Source organism: Onychomys torridus, chromosome 8 (assembly GCF_903995425.1).
Source record: "Onychomys torridus chromosome 8, mOncTor1.1, whole genome shotgun sequence".
Classification (NCBI taxonomy): domain Eukaryota; kingdom Metazoa; phylum Chordata; class Mammalia; order Rodentia; family Cricetidae; genus Onychomys; species Onychomys torridus.
In genome coordinates, this window is record NC_050450.1 from 20,140,429 (window position 1) to 20,146,428 (window position 6,000).

The following is a 6,000-nucleotide window of genomic DNA, read 5'->3' on the forward strand; positions in this document are numbered from 1 at the left end:
ACCAGTATGCAACCGAGAATTATGGACTGTCCATAACCAAATGCACTACCCACTGATATTCCTGAAATATGCCTGCAGCATCACAGACACACACACTAAGTCCACTACATTTGACCCATGATATTACTAGACAACAAAAATCCTTTCAAGCACTCTATTATCCTTACAAGAGCCTTGTGGTCCCTTGGATGACTGTGGTGTCACTATGTGACTCTAGACCATATATGTCCTTGCTCTATTAGCCTGGATTTGCATGTTAGCTTTATTCACTGGAATTGAAGCCTCTGGAAAGTGGGAGGAGGTTGATTATCTCATGGTGCTGTAGCTAGCTAGCCCAGGAATGGGTACTAGAAGGTATTGGTGACCTGACAGGGAGGAGAAGGAAGGAGCTGGCGTGCTTTACCCTCTGCAGAAGTGGTCCTAGGCTGGCAAGCTATCTTTATACATACCTTCTGCTCCTCAAATTCTGGTACAAGAAATCTCAGCCTTCCCTATGAAAATGCTAACACATGAGCATTGCATGTAAGTATTCTGTATTATGTGGGGTTAGGGTTCAGAAAAGGGGAGAGCGCCAAACTCTTGCTCTTTCCTTGTCTGAGTTTCATTTTTGAGCCTTGGCAGCCCTGCAAGTGTATGCCAGTGTGGATGGCTGAGAAGGGACTGTGTGGCAAAGGAAGAAATGCTTTCCTCTGCCAGTTCTCTGGCTCCAGCTCCCGTCGGGCGCAAGCTGCCTCCATACACTCCAGGGACATTCCCTGTGTGTCTCACTTGCTGATGCCTTTCCAGGCAGGCCTCTCAGGACACTCTCTGACTCACTGCAGCCCCTGGGCCCATCGGAGGCCTGGGGCCACATGCTAGACCCCACAAAGCAAGGCTGCAGGGCCCTGTCTGTCCTCATTAAGGGGCCATATGCAGCAATGGAAAGTAGCCAGGCAGATGTAGGTACAAATGTGACCCAAGTTCCCAGCTGTGTGTTTGCAGGTGAGCTGGACCACAGTCTCACTCTCCTTAGCTCAGCAGAGTGACTGTGAGGACAGGTGCTCAGCTTTACGTATTTTGAACTTTTCTTTTTATGTAGATTTGCAGGAAGGTTTTACTCCATTGCCCAGGTCAGCCTTCAACACTGTTGTAAGGTGATCCTCCTGCCTCCGCTCTCCAGCTTAGCTGTGCATGTTGATGTTTTCCTTATTTTTAATGTTGGGGATTGAACCTGGGGCTTCATGCCTGCCACACATAAAAAAAAAAAAAAAAAAAAAAAAAAAGGAATGTGAGTGGAAAGAAGTGCCACAGAGGCACCAGGTTCTAACAACTGCTACACTCCACAGGTTAGATGAGAAAGGCCAGCCAAGTACAGAACTGGAGTGTTAATGATGAGGGATGAGTATGTAAAGACTACCATAGGAAGGGGTATATTCTTTTGTTCTCAGCCCTGGTCCATGGAGGCTCTCAGATAGCTTTGTGGCCTGCAGCTGCGGCATGAGGTGGAGTTGAGGTTTTTTGTTTTGTTTTGTTTTGTTTTGTTTTTTTTCGTTCCTGTTTCTGGAAGCTACAGTGGCTGATGGCAATGTATAAGTAGGGGCATGACCCACATTCTCAGGTCAGAGGCAAGTAAAGCAGGGACAGGGGCCAGAACATGTATTTAGAGGAGCAATAGGGATGCTAGCTAGCCTCGGCTCTAGGAGGAAGGTACCTTGTCTAGGGGGAGTACCTGAGTGGAGAGGCATATTGGGGAATGAAAAGAGCTGGTCAAAGGAGAAGCCTGCCTACATTAATAGAACTGGTGTCACAGGTGGCCAGGGCAGGCTGCCTCCAGAAACCCTGTAGATCATCCAGGAAAGAGAATGTCAGCTGAAAGTACCTGCCGGCCTCTGAGAGGACAAAGCCAGCCTTTGACAGTACCAACCAATTAAGAGCTTTTCCACCCCCCCCCCCCCCCCGACTTCCCTCCTTATCCCCATGTGATTCCTGGAGGGACCAGAAACCAAGCTAGTGGAAGAGCAGAAAGGCCAGACCCACAGGTTCTTGCTGGCAGCGACCCAAGCAGGAGTTACACTGTGAACCGAGGCCCTGTCTCTGACTTAAAGTGACCACAGACCTTTTATTATTGTTATTACCTAACCAAGATCAGAGAGTGCATGGACCTCTCTGTATTCCCTTTCAGGAGCAAGAGACATGGTACTCCATGAGTACCTTCAAAGGGAAGTGGGAGCCAAAAGAAGTCCGGTTCATCCAGTGTCTTCACATTATCCAGTATCGACGTGTCCAAAGTGCTTTGCATTTTTAAAATCAGTCATGGAGCGGGGTTCAGCGATGGCCTCTCTTCGTTAGGAAGGAGCAGTTGCCATCAACTGGCTCTAGCTGCAGGGTGACTGGGATGGGCCAGGATTGGAAGCAGGCTGTCAGGCTCTGGAGCTGGCAGCATGCTACCCTCCCGTTTCTGTATCTGGAAGCAGGTCAGACAAGGTATCTGGGGATACACTAAAGTCCCTAGGGCCTCCAAGTGCACTCAGCTAAAAATACCTCCAGAGTTCACAGGTTTCTCTTCAGTCCCTTTGAGGAAGGTTTTCAGGAAAACATTGATATTGTGATTGCAATGACTTACAAGCTAGCTGAAGGAGAAAGAACGTTATTATAAGAATATTGAAAAGTGTTTTAGAAGCTTGTCATATCCTCCATCCCTCTCCTTATTCATCCCCCTCCTTGTCCCTCTGCCAATCCCCATCCATTTTCCACAGCATAGGTGCCCCAGCTCCTGGGTAAAAGGAACTTCAGCTCTCTCTAGGGAGACTAATTGGCCAACTTGGGCCCAAAACAAATGCATAGTACCTGCTAGTGTCAGGCTTTATTTTGAGCATGGGCTATAGTAGTGTACAAAGCATGTGTAAACTTTCAAAGAAAAAAAATAGGGAAAAATCCTGATTCTTTTGGGCTCTAACTTCCCAAAGATTATGATTGGTCTATCTTGAGTCAGCTGATCTCTTGTCCTGATCCCATGATCACTTGGGAGTGGTGGTCACGTGACCCTGGCTAAAGGCCAGTTCCTAGGGATGAGCCAGATGTGGAATTCAGACTGGATATCCTGGAAGTCCCCTGGACCAGAAGGTTCCAATGCATAGTTGAGCTGGTTCTAGCAAAGCTTTAGCCCCTCTATTATGGTAGCTGCTTGCCTCAAGGTCCTATTGGTGTTCTGTCTTGGGAAGGGCCCTACTTTATTAGCTTTGTTTCAGTATCTTTTATACTAGGTTTGACCCACCATTGTCCCTTATTCCAACCTTGTTGTAACTGATTAAGTCACATCACATTTTTCCCCATTACTTTTCTCCCTCTCCATCCAAGAGTCTTAGCATTAAATGTCAACTTGACACAGCCTAGAATCACCTGAGAAAGGACTTTCAATCAAGTAGTTTTTCTTATCAAGTTGGTCTTTAGGCATGTCTGTAAAAGATTGTCTTAATAGGTAATGCTTTAGATGGACCCAGGTTACTGTGGAGGGTGCCATTCCCTGGGCAAGTGGTCCTGGCTGTTAGAAGTCTAGCTAAGCATGAGCTAGCCGGTGAGTGAGCCAGCAAGTAGTGTTCTTCCATGTTTTCTGCCCTGACTTCCTTCAGTGATGGACTATGACCTGGAAGTGTAAGCCAGATTAACCCTTCCTCCTGCTTAGTTGCTTTTTATCAGAAAGAAAACTAGGATAGTGAGTAAGCTTCCTGAAGGGGAGAGGGGGGTGTCCCCAGTTCTGCTGCGTGCTCAGACAGAGGCAGGGATAACAGAACACACAGAAAAGGTGACCGCACTGGTGTCCCCTGGATGTGCTCCTGCAGCATCAGCTGGGCTGACTGTGGGAGCCTGAAGGGACCTTGTCAGTGCCCTTTCTTGCTCTATGGCTTCGATCCTGATGGCCTGGGTCCTCTCAGGCTTCCTGTTTGGTGGCTGCTGTGATCAGCTTTGGTGATGTCAAGTGCCATTTTTCAGCTGCCAAAGCTCTAGGCACCCCTGTCTTCCTACTCTTCCTCCATCTTTTGTTTTAATGTCAGCCACTGCACATTCCATAATGGAGTAGATTACATCAGATGCTGCATTTGCCAGCCTCAGCACTAAACTAAGCTGTGCTTCTCACTGTCACAGCAGAGAGCCAGCCTGGTTTATGGTAGGAAACTGTTTACACTGCAGACAGGCTTTCAGGAGATTCATGAAGTGGAGAGCCTGGTGGCTTCTGTCTTTTCCTGGTGGTCAAGAGCATGGAAGTCTGAGCCAGGAGACTAGCCTTCAATCCCCCTGGAGGCCTTTCTATCCATGCCCTTATGCATGTAACTCAAGCCTTGGGTTCTCGGGTTCTCATGGAAAATAGGGTTGAAAATAGGCTGTATTGTTTTGATCTGAAATCAGGATAGCCACATATGAAGTGCTATCACGGTTCCTGGTGAACAGTAATGGTCCAGGTCACAGCAACCATTGCTAATGGATTTATTACACTCTGATGCTTGAATTCTGTCACACAGTATAGCCTCATGGCCATAGAAACAGACCAAGCTTCACAGTCAGGAAGACTTGCAAAGTTGTGGCAATCTCATGAGGTCCAGGACTGACCTAAGGATTAGCTAGGATAATGAGTGTAATCATAATGTATGTGCATAGGTGTTTCACATACTTTACTCACTGATTCATCTTGGCAAGTCTAAGGGCAGGTAATGTATGCATTTTACACACGAGAAAACTGAGGCATTAACAAGCAAGAAACTGGTTCAAACTTTTAAGTTAGCAAGTGGCTAATCAGACTGCTTACTGTGCCAATGGCCACTGTCTTCTCTATGGTCTGAGGATCTTGGCACTAGTAGGAGATTTAAAAATGCGAATTACATTTCTACACATTGCAGATGTAGAAACAATAAGGTAGCTACAGAGCAGAGCAGGCATTTAGAGCAATGTCCATGGAGTCACTAGGAACTGACGTCACGCCAATAACAGAACCAGAAAGGGCCCAAACTCCTTGCTGTGTGCTGGGTGTTCCGCTGGGAGCTTTAGCACACAGGATTCTGTGGAGTCCTGAGAAATACCATGTATGATAGGTGTATAGTTTCCATGGCCCGTGTGAGTTCTGTCTCTATACATACCTCTGAGGTTCTTGGTCCCAGAACAGACGGGAGAAAGCTTTTCCTAAGAATAGGGACAAAAAGCAGCTCCCATGGTTGGCCCCAGCTGAACAGCAAACGGGATGTGGAGAAGATTTGGAAGGACAATCTTGTGGTGGCCAAATTCCCAGCCTTCTTTTCCACTGGTCCAGAAAACATGCACACAGCACAGCAGCCTCCAGGCTGGGTACCTAGAGGTGTCAGTCAGTGGCCCAGAGGAAACAGATGGTACCATTCAAATTAGGCAAGATGTGAGGAGAGTTTAATAAAGGAGTTATTTACAAAGGTGAGGGGGACCCATGAGTCAGAGGACAATTCCCTGGGGCTGGTAATAGCCCTGTGTTGTCACCCCCCTGGGCCTTTGGGCATAGGGATAGAGAGTATCCTGGAGGCAGCCACCTGGCAGGAAGTATGACTTGGCAGAGGATCTCACAGAGCACACTGTGGCCTTCTAAGAGAGAAGATAGGGTGCGAATGCCCCAGCTACCATCCCCATCTCCTCAGACTTAACCTGTTTCCTCATCAGGACCTACAGGAGTAGGAACAGCCTCCAAGAGGCACAGAACAGGAGAGTAGAGGTTGTAAGGGTCTGGACAGGCTAAGGAAGCTCTTGGGACCATTGGTGCCCAGGAAAGCTGTTGTTACTTTGAGACTGAAAAATTTCCAGGTAAAACATAAGTTTGGAACCTCAGTGATAATGGTATGTTTTTTGGATTGTGTGGGAAGATAGCCAAGGCATGCCTATATTTTTCTGGCAAACTTGCATGTCTGACATTGTCTACTCTCCTGCTACATGTTAACCCACTCAAAGTGAATTGTGTCTTGATCCCAAGCTTTCTCTATGGCCGTGCTCTTTGGTGCAAGAGATAGCCTA